The sequence below is a fragment of the Centropristis striata genome, chromosome 11, assembly GCF_030273125.1.
Source record: "Centropristis striata isolate RG_2023a ecotype Rhode Island chromosome 11, C.striata_1.0, whole genome shotgun sequence".
Taxonomy (NCBI): Eukaryota; Metazoa; Chordata; class Actinopteri; order Perciformes; family Serranidae; genus Centropristis; species Centropristis striata.
Genome location: NC_081527.1, coordinates 6,742,340 through 6,753,804, shown reverse-complemented (window position 1 = coordinate 6,753,804; position 11,465 = coordinate 6,742,340). Strand labels below are relative to the sequence as shown.

The following is an 11,465-nucleotide window of genomic DNA, read 5'->3' as shown; positions in this document are numbered from 1 at the left end:
AGTGGAATGGAAATAAATGTCCTGTATTTTTTATATACCTTGTGATCCTGTTTTATCTGTTCATTTCCTCTTGTTATGTGCTAAATATATGTCAAAAATAAACGTCAGAGGGTTTTTTTTACATCCAAATATTTCTTAGCTTGTGCTAAACTTTAAGCCCGCCCTCTTTAATGTGAAAAACTTGACGTAAATCCTTCTACACCACTGAAATATTTAGTTTGACTGGGAAATACGTCACAGTGCAGAAGCTGAAGACACTCTAACTTCATTTTCATTGGGAATTTAAAGACACATGTCAACAACACAAATGAAGATCAGTCGAGATTAGTACTACACCAAGTCTGTATTAAAACAGTTGCATGATGCCCTCTTTGGCCCTCATTTACTAAACAAATGTATGGCAGAGAAGTTGTTCTCCAACCTAAAAGGCAGAAGAGGTCGCTTGTCAGCACCACCCATTATGTCACGTAGGTACCTATTGCGTTATTCCCACTCCTTTTGAACACAAATAAATGTTGAGTCTTGTCATTTCATTTTGTGTTGTTGTCTTGTATTTATTGTTGTTCGTTTGTTTTTAAATGTTCATCTTTTATTTTGTGTTCAAATAAATTCTCAATCAATTAAATAAATGTACTCAAATGCCAGAAGTGAAGTAGTTACAAGGGTCACTGCTAGTTACGGAAACAACGCTAGTTACGGAAACGATGCTAGTTACGGAAAAACGCTAGTTACGGGAAACAACGCAACTTACGGAACAACGCAACTTACGGAACAACGCTAGTTACGGAAACAACGCTAGTTACGGAAACAACGCTAGTTACGGAAACAACGCTAGTTACGGAAACAACGTTATTCACGTATACAGCGTTACTTAAATGGTTTACTTTTCTTTTCACGCGGGACGTGAACCCCGCTCTCTTTGGTCAAAGTCCGCCGTTTTTGTCCCATCCCATTCAATTCAAGAACACAAAAAGAGGTATTTATTGAAAATTGATTACATGGATTACATATGTCTCTACCATAAAACCGGATTTCAGGTAATCTCTTTTTTTTTTGGGTGTTTTCCAAAATCTCTTCTGTACACTTTTACTTTTCCCTTGATATTTTCTCTATTTGTCTGTATATCTTCATGTTGATTGTTTGTTTGTTCATTTACATGTAAAATTAAAAACCAATAAAAAGTAAATGACAAAAAAGAAAAGAAAAGTCTAACGCAGCCTCTGGTCTGATCATCCAACTTGGGTTTCTGTCCCCGTCAGACCCTGTTGTATCCAGGTAGCCATGTTTAACTTTACCTTGATGCATACACTGTTTTCAAGACAATAGAAGTGACGGCGATCACAGCCTCCACAGCTTTCCTCTCCTTCTACCTCTTGTGTCTCCACTACTGTGGTGGGGGACTGTAGATGTGTCACTGGCTGCTTCAGTGTTGTGCTGTTGCTGTCCGACAGTAGACTACAGTTTGGTTTTGGGTCTGACAAACTGAGACTTGTTTGTTCAGAAGCCCCGAGTCCAACAGGAGAGAGTGGGAGAGTATCGTTAAGGAGAGACCACTGTCTCCAGAGTCCGTGATGAGGGGTGTGTGAGGATACATACGGTCACACACACTCACATGTACAGAGAGCAGTAGTGGGCTAGAGAGTGCTAGAGGTTCAGTATGTGACAAACTGGGGAAGGTTGTTTGAAGCTGTAGTCCAGTTGGGAAGAAGAGCAGAAGGAACGGACAGACTTGTCTTGTTGAGAATTACTACTGCAGCTGTGTTCATGTGTGTGTGTTTGTGTGTGTTGGGGCCCACAAAGGTGATGGCAGATAGAGGCTTCTCAGGTTCACTGGTACTAAGAAATATGCAGAAGAAACAAGAAATGCTGTCAGACTGTGGCAGGGTCTCGTGCATGAACACCTAGAGTACACACACTCTCCCTCTCTCTCACTCACACACAGACACACACAGACAAACACACACATGCACACACAGACACACACCTACCTACGACAGAGTATCCTCTCGCTATTGTCTTTGAACTGCGTAGTGAATATTAAGTTAACTGGTTCTTATTTCTATCTTATTACTTAGACGGGGCAGATGCATGTATATGTATAGGGCTATATATACTGTATGTGTGTAAATGTTTATATATTTATATACATCTGTATAATGGTATGTGTATGTATACCTATATGCATCTAACCTACGCTGTTGTCGTTTATGTTGTTGCTTATTTTTCGGTTCGAAAAGAAGAATTAATGACATGAAAAATGAAATGAATAAGTAAAGTTTACCATGAATACATTCTCATACATCATTTTAACACATTTATAGGACAAGCAACACAATTTTTACAATTATTAAATCAATACTTTACTAGATTATTTAGCATATGTACCCTATATTTTACATCCTTTTGAGAAAAGAATTGTTCTTTCTTTCTCTTTCTCTTTTCTCTTTTCATAGTTGTAAGAATACGACCGTATAATGACCAAGAGTCTTAAGTAGTGATGTCCAAATGAAGCTTCATGAACCATTAGTTGTATTTGTTGACCCCACGAGATGGCGTTCTTGGTTTAAAGAAAAAGGCTCAAGAAAGGCTAATTCAGTGTGCTTTTAACCCTTTGTTGGACAGAGAGCGCCATCTAGTGGGCTCAGAAAATATAGAAAACGGTTCATGAAGCTTCATTTGGACATCACTCGTTTTAAGTGATGTATCGGAGGTCTTTCTTTGTACGACCAATAGTTCAAAAGCATCACATTTAAGATGTTTTTTTTACTTGAAATATAATTAAAATAGAAAAAGATTAATTATTGAAATACTTTAAGATTCATTTTCTAATCAGTTAATTGACTAATTGTTTCAGTCTCAAATAATTTTTGTTGACAGAAATTGTTGTGGGTATATTTTGACTTAATGCCCTGCAACAGTAGAAAAATCAGCAAGATTTCTTCTTTTTTTTTTTTTTTGTAATTCAAGTTTTTATTTCTTTTATCCTTGGTCTATGACAGTACAACATTTGACATTGTGAGACATTTTTGTACACATTACCTGTAGCATCAGTAGCATAATATTATTATTATTATTATTATTATATATTATATTATTTTACTTGTAATTACTTTATTTATATTTTTCATTTTATTTTGATATTGTTTATTATCTATTATTACATATTATATTATATATATATTATATACTGTACTATTATTATTATTATATACCGTCTAGTCACTATAGCATTGTTGCCATCATATCACCAGTTTAATTATTACCATCATCTCGCCAACCTACTAACTGATGTTCTTTTTTAACTTCTTAAGTGTCCTTGTGCTACTCTGTGCTTTGTTTTCTATTGTTGTTTTTATTTATGCTACCTCAGTATTTTATTCTATTGTATTTTATTGTACTTGAATACCGGACTGCTGTGACAACCGAATTTCCCTTCGGGGATGAATAAAGTTATCTATCTATCTATTACAAGTGTAATCAGCATGATTTCTATCGATGCAATGAGGAGCTTAGAATATTTTCAATTACTCGGTGAGATGTGGTTAAATGAGCTTTCTTTGCTTTTCCGTCCTCACCAACACTCGCCTTTCCCCTCCATCTGTTAGAGCCCGTCTTTCCCTCCGTGGTCGGCCCATTAGCTCGGTGACCAGTGGACTATGACAGGGCGGCCTGGTCATGGCAACACACAGCTGTAACATGGATGGTGCCTTTCACATTAGTGTGGTGAACAAGGGGAACAGGAGCAGGAGCTTTTCCATTAGCACCTCCCACGATCTGCCAAGAGCCTGACAGGGAGAGAGAGAGGGAGAGGGAGAGAGAGAGCTATATTGACCATGTTATCAAATGGCTGCTTCTTAACAGTATGACAGTGACCTGAGCCACGCTTTGGGCAGCACCATCACTCCATATTCACACACTGGGAGAGTGAGAGCCAATGTGAGGCATAGTGTAGAGACAGGGAGGATTGTATCCACTATAATGGGGATGGAACATGTGTGGTTACTGTTCTTTTGATCTAGTTTGACTTTATGATGATTTTATTTATTTATTTGCACCATAAGAAAAACATAACAATTACAAAAACCAGAAATGAAACAAGAATAACAAGTGCGGGAGAGGTTAAAAAAAAACCCTATATGGGCTTATAAGTAGCATCTCCCCAAGAAATATACAAAAATTCAAAAGTAAATCAACAACAAAGAGAGAAAGCAACAACAAATAACACCAAAAAAGAAGTGCCATTTTATAGCACACACACAAATAAGTCAGAAATAAAAACATCGGAGTGTATAAAGGTAGATAATTGTATTTGAGTGTATGAGTGTATGAGCATGTATAAGAGATAATGATCCAATGACAATTATACTGGAAAAGAAACTATTTGGAGTCTTGATTTGACAGGTAAGCTTTCAGTCTTAATTTAAAATTATTGAGGGGTGAAGATAATTGAACTACATGAACATGATAATTCCATAGTATGGAATTGATGAAAACTGAATGAGGGAAAAAGATGCATGCATCACAGTAATGAGGAGAACATTTTTTTTTAGTTTTTTGGATCTTGATATATGACAAACGAGTATATTTCTATATTTTTCCTTTTTTGATAGTTGTTTTTTTTAAGGTTTTTAGTCGTATCTACTAAAAAAACGGACGCATTGTTCCAGTGAATTAAGGTTTTGTCACAGCTGTTATTTGAAGCTGTCAGAGCAGGAATAGCACCGTCTCTGGCCCTGTCCTCTTTAGGTGTGTCAACGCACCAGCATGCACAAGGAAGCACAGCACAAATGTAAGTTATTAGAGTTCTTGGTTGGAAGAATATGCAATTGTTGTTTTTTTTGACGGATTAGAATGTTTTAAAAAATGTGCATGTGCACGATATTATCAGTACATTATTGGTATTGGCCAAAAGCGGTTATAACACGTCGATATCCATCGATATAATATCCCCATAAAATATTAGGGTGCTGCTTCCTTAATCAAACGTCCACTTTGAGATAAGATAAGAGTATGTACAATAATGCTGTATGTTAATTCCACTACAGAAGAGACTTGGGGATCTCTGTAAAAATCAGTGTGGGTAATAAAAAAAATCTGTTTCGGTAATCGGCCAAATGAGTTGTAAAATAGTGATTTATCCAATCCAAGCAAAAAATCCAATATTGTGCATCCCTAATCTTCATTTAAACATCCCCATTTATTGAGTGTACATAATGTATCTCAATAATATTAAGTAAATCTATCTTTTTATAAATCTGCCTTCTAAAGGTACACTTTAGCAATTCTGTATTCTGCTGTAAAGTTAAGACTTGACAAAGGAGAATTGAAACAAAAGCAGCAGAGGCTGAGATATCCTTACTTTTACTCCTTAATAAATAATGGACATAGTCACCCGTTGGTTTGTGGCCCGTTTGAGGCATCGAGTTCAGCGTTACACTCATCACCATCTTGTGTCGCCATGTTGTTCTTGGAAACAGACCATATTTGGACTGTGGAGGAGGAGAGGGATCTGATCACTGACTACAGCCTCTCTACACCTCAACCTGACTGAGAGAAGCTGCTGCTAATTCATGTTAGCATTAACTGGAGCATTAACTGGGATGTTAGTTTTGGCTAGCAAAAAACAAAAACAAAATGTTCAATACTGACCTCAGAAAACTGAACAGCGACTCCTTGGAGTGTCTGTTAGTCCAACCAAACACTGAACAAGACATTTTTAATAAACAAAACGTTCAAATAAACTGTAATCCAGTAAAAATACAGTGAAGGGGTCAAAGTTATGAGACCAAACGGCTATACGTCCTTTTTTTTATATATAGTATATATATAACTTTATTGACACGTTGCCGTGGATACACATTTTTCTGCTTCTCTCCTGATGACGGCTCCCCTTGTTAGCCACCTGTCAATCAAAGGTAGCCCCGCCCCAAATCATATGATTCTTTATCTTCTATTTTCTTCTAAATGGGGCCATTATTTACACTATTAACATCAAATTGTCTTGAAGCAAATTTCTCACTAGTGATTGAGACTATAGTGTTGTCCCCAAAAAAATCTGAGGTGATAAATCAAGTGAGAAGTTTTTTAGGTTTGTATTGAAATGAATGGACCGAAATACTTCTGCAGCCACCGTCAGCGCCCCCTGTTGGAAAATTCTGGTAGAATGCAGCTGAAGGCACTTCCTGGTTTACCTCACTGCTCAGACCCGGAGGTTGCCGCCTGGTCAACCTCCAAAAACAATACATCCTACAATTCCCATAATACAGCAGGACTATGCATGCCTGATAGAGCCATTTCCTTTGTAAAAGAGGCTTTGTTATAAATTTAGTCTACAAGTCAAATCATAGATGTGCCTGAAGACGTAAAAACTTTAGACTAAAGAGAGCAGTTAAAAAGTTAATATGCAACTTAAGTCACAATTTCCACCCATCATTCCTCATATCAATTACTAAGAAACATGCATCCAACCATGCACCTCACAAATGTAAACATTATTATTCCCATGATGCCTGTAATTTCCCAGAAATCCATTTCTTTTCTTTTTGCCTTTGTGTGTTTTCTCAAAGCCCTGGGGGATAATTACCACAGAGCCATTGAAATGGATTGCGTAGCATTTCATCAATGGTTTGCTTTTTAAAATTTCTTTGTTTCTTCTTCACCTCCAAAGGTAGCGGCGACATCTCTTTTGATAAAGTGATCAAATGATGAGGGTCTCATTTGCCGTGATCACAGGGCCACGCATCCCGAGCCCTAAGACTATCGAGTTCTTTATTTATTTAATCCTTTTTTTGTTTCGTGTTTCAGCGTCTCCTTCTTCTCCTGTCTGTTCCTGTGTAATTTGACGTGGAGATGCTTGTTATGGCCGATCAAAGACAGCCATCTGTGGTCTGTCAGCTTCCCTCAGATAAAGTAGGAGGTGAGATGAGATGATCTGCATCATGCATATCAGAGAGAGGGAGAGAGAGACAGAGTCGATGAGAGGTGCATGCATTAACAGGGCACGACAGAGGAGTGTAAGAAAGGTAGAACATAATAATAGAAATGGGCAATTAAAAAGGATTTGAGACACGAAAGTTATTTAGATTCTCCAGTTGTGTTGACGTAGACACTGCTGATCCTTTTAGTGGAGGTAGGGTAAAAAAATCAACACAATATCTTAATATTTTGCGTGGCAATATTATATCGATTCATGGCCGCTTAGTAACGATATTTAGCGTTCTGCCGGGCCGTCTGCATTTTTTTCGTATCGTGGGGCCTTTGCTGATTCACACCCCTACCTTTTAGTAACATTCAAACATTGTCAGGTGTTGTTATACAGTTCAGTTGCAAAAGTAGTAAAAGAATACCCACATACCCTCCACCACTAACTTCTCTAGGATCAAAGGGTTTTTATACCTACACTATGGTCCGTTATTTAGTTGGGTTGCCTGTCCGTCCATCCATCTGTCTGTTCTTCCATTCCATTCTTATATACATGATGTCTCAGGGACACTTAGAAGGATTTTTTTCCCATTTGGCACAAATGTCAACTGATACCCCTTTTTCAACCAATGCAAACCTAGCTCCAGTGCTGGCCCGGTGCTGGTTTGCAGTTGGTTCAACTTGTGTCCATAGTGAAGCTCTGTGTTTTAAAAAAATTGCGATCAAAATGTTTTTGTTGATCTTGTTTGTCATGATTACCCCGCCCCCAGCTCCTGATGTAAGCAGTTGATGGTTCCAGACCAGCAAAGACTTGGTGCCGCTCTGGAAGCAGTTTTCTGTCTGAGAGCCGGTTCTTTGGTTGGTGAAATGTGAACCTAAAAATGAGCATGATATGACAACTTTTTATATGGGGTGGCTGTGGCTCAGTTGGTAGAGCGGTCGCCAATTGAATGGAAGGTTTGTGGTACGATCTCTGACCATGGCAGCCTACATGTCGAAGTTTCTTTGGGCAAGATACTGAACCCCAAATTGCTCCCGATGCTGCGTTCATCGGTGTGTGAATGAATTCCCAATGGTGGCAGGTGGCACCATTTAGGGTAGCCTCTGCCACCAGTATGAATGTGTGTGTGAATGGGGGAATGAGCGTAGTGTGTAGTGTAAAGTGCTTTGGATAAAAAGCACTATATAAGTGCACTCCGTTTACCATATAAATGTTTGTCCTGCTGCGTTGTCATCAGCTCTGATTCCATTCATTTATTTATTTATTTCCCACATGAACAAGACAAACCTAAGGAAAAGGGGAAAAAATAAACAAATAGCACAGCATGCAGACAAGGAATACACCAAAAAAAATAAAATGAAATAAAATAAAATGAAAAATAGTAAGTTACCATTGTGATACCTATACATCATAAGGCCATACAGTTTACATGGTGAAAAAGAAATAGGGAAAAATAAAAGAAAAAAGATCAGGGGAGTGAAGACTAACCAGCCACTAACTCTATAAAGGATCGCCAATCCATCCATTCATTTCATGTATGTTAATAACTAGTTTCCAAATAAATCTCTGGTTATTTATGCTGAATCTGAAAGGTATTTTATAGGTAAATGCCATAATCCCACTCATTTGATGTATTCTGTTCACTATTCCATGTGAAATGCAAAAGAAATGTTACTTTTTATGCAGAAAAAGTGTCTTTCTGTATGAAAGGTTGGTATCAGCCTCCCTCCAGCTCTCCCTCTTTTCCTTCTTGTCCTCCCTGTAATATTTCATGCCCTCCTCTCCTTACAGTACGCGTCATGCTTGGCTCCTGTGCCAACATATCTATCAGGATGCTGTTACTTAAGATGCCATCCATCTCCCTGAGCCAGCTCTCCCTGATATTCAACACGGCCAATACTTAACACTGCTTTTTAACCAACTAAGACATCATCATTACTTTGAGCGATAGGGTCTCTTTGAGTGGAGTTGTCCTCCTATTTCATCCCTCCTTCGCTCATTCTTTCGTCCTCTCCCCAACTCTCTCATCCCCTGTCCCTCGCTCTGCCATTCTCATCTCTTTTATCTCTCTTGAGAGGGTTCGATCACTTTATGTCCTGTCCTCTGCAGTGTCTTGTCCTCTGTAATGAGGGTCTTGTACCATTACATGACTACAGTGTCCTGTCCCGTCCATATCTGTGTCTTGTTCCATGTAATGTGTGCCCTTCATCATTAGGCGGCTATTGTCTTGTCATGCTACATCTTGTACATGTACGCACTTATCAGAGTAGCACTTATTGGATAGTCACCATTATACACACTTGGAAGAAAGTCACACTGATTATTTAGTGTAGATAACGTACAGCTACATGTGCACATGCAGTCTGAAGGATAAAACATGAAATGGCTAAATTTCTTTAAGAATTTCTCCAGAATAAACAAATAAACTGATGATATATTCTGTACTCAAAGTTAGGCTTGTCACGATAACACATTTTTCAGGAAGATATATTTTCCCAGAAACTATCACGATAAACGATAGTATTGTGGAGTACATAATTTTCCACAGTAATGAGTTTTTTTCATCTCAAGAATATTAAACATCGTATGTGCAACCTGCCACCATTGGGAATTCATCCTCACACCGATGAACGCAGCATTGGGAGCAATTTGTGGTTCAGTATGTTGCTCAAGGATACTTCGACATGTTGGCTGCCATGGTCAGGGATCGAACAACCAACCCTCCGATCGGTGGGCAACCCGCTCTACCAACTGAGCCACAGCTGCCGAAAGTGTGTGTGAAAGGGTGAATAAGCGCAGTCTGTAGTGTAAAGCGCTCTAAGTGGTTGTAAAGCGACTAGAAAAGCACTATATAAGTACAGGTCCATTTACCATTTACATTCATACTGGTGGCAGAGGCTACCCTAAACAGTGCCACCTGCCACCATTGGGAATTAATTTGATGAACGCCGCATCGGGAGCAATTTGGGGTTCAATTTGGGAAAAAGTTCTGCATGTTATCTCTAGATGAACTAAATCACCCACAGTGCACTGAACCTGGTAGTGATGTGTGTCAAGCAAAGCAAATTATTAGTATGTTTTTAAAATCCTTTGCATTGGAATCACCGCTTTGCTACAAACGAGGCCCTGAATGACATTTGGTGTTTATTTCTTAGCCTCTGCCCAGCTGTTGGAAGCCCTTGCATTTGTCTTATTATCAACTGAATGCCTTTGGCGATATCCGACAGCGTACAGTTTTTTCCAGTCTCTGCTGGCATTGTGCGTTAACGGTTACAATGCCGAACAATCAGGGAAAAGAACGGTGACAACAGATGATGGGACTTCAAAAACAAGTGAAGGTGACATCCAAAGACACACCACCAATCGCCATTGGTGCTGCCAAAGAGAGGAAAACGTATTATTATACATCTGTTCGGACTCATATGTAGCTATGACAGTAGACAATGCTGTAGATATGGATGTTGGTGCAAAGGAACGACATATTCTAAAACAGATCTTCATTCAGTGGACTGGTTGTATGCACCAGTCCATACAATCACCATTATTTTAAGGTGGGCACCCAAGATTAGTATCACCAATTCAGTATCCAACCAAGAGTGAAATATAGTGACAAGTCTCCCCTTCTGTTCCTGACTTGTGCTATTGAATTATAGCCAGGAAAGTGTTTTAGCAGAACATTATAATGTCAAAATGAAGTTGACCTTTGACCTGTTGGATATAAAATGTCAGCACTTTTATCCCATTAGACATTTGTGTGAAACTTGGCCATAATTGGCGTTGAGTTATAACCATATTTTATGAGGCTACACTGACATTGACCTTTGACTACCAAAACCTAATCAGTTTAACCTTGAGTGCAAATGGATGTTTGTGCCAGTTTCCCTCCAGGCGTTCCTGAGATCTCGTATTCACCAGAGTCAGACAGACTTTAGGTCATAGTGGCCTTTGACCACCAAAAACTCATCAGTTTCTCCTTGTATCCAAGTGGATGTTTGTGCCAAATCTGAAGAAACTCATTCAAGCCGTTTCTTAGTTATCACATTCACAAGAATGGAACAGACATACACAATGACCTTCGACCACTAAAATCTACTCTGTTCATCTTTGACGGACATTATGTCGACAGGCAGTCATCTCGACGTTTGATCACCAAAATTGAATCAGTTCATCCTTGAGTCTAAGTGGAGGTTTGTGGCAAATTTAAAGAAAATCCATCCATCCATCCATCCATTCTTGTCCGCTTATCCGGGGCCGGGTCGCGGGAGCAGCAGGCTAAGCTAAGCAGGGCATTCCAGGCGTCCCTCTCCCCAGCCACAACGTCCAGCTCCTCCTGGGGGACCCCGAGGCGTTCCCAGGCCAGGAGAGAGATATAATCCCTCCACCGTGTTCTGGGTCTTCCCCGGGGCCTCCTACCAGTTGGACGTGCCCGGAACACCTCTAACGGGAGGCGCCCGGGAGGATCCTTACCAGATGCCCAAACCACCTCAGCTGGCTCCTTTTGATGTGAAGGAGCAGCGGCTCTACTCCGAGCTCCCTCCGGATG

At 39.4% G+C, this 11,465-nt stretch overlaps 1 long non-coding RNA gene across 1 annotated transcript in view; it reads right to left on the bottom strand.

Annotated features, from left to right (window-relative positions):
* Positions 1-3,754: 3,754 nt before the first annotated feature.
* The window catches only part of LOC131980180 (uncharacterized), a 57,540-nt gene continuing 49,829 nt past the window's right edge, over positions 3,755-11,465 (bottom strand). The window contains exon 3 of the long non-coding RNA XR_009395203.1: positions 3,755-3,785. This is a non-coding gene — a long non-coding RNA (uncharacterized LOC131980180). The remainder of the gene's footprint in view (positions 3,786-11,465) is intronic.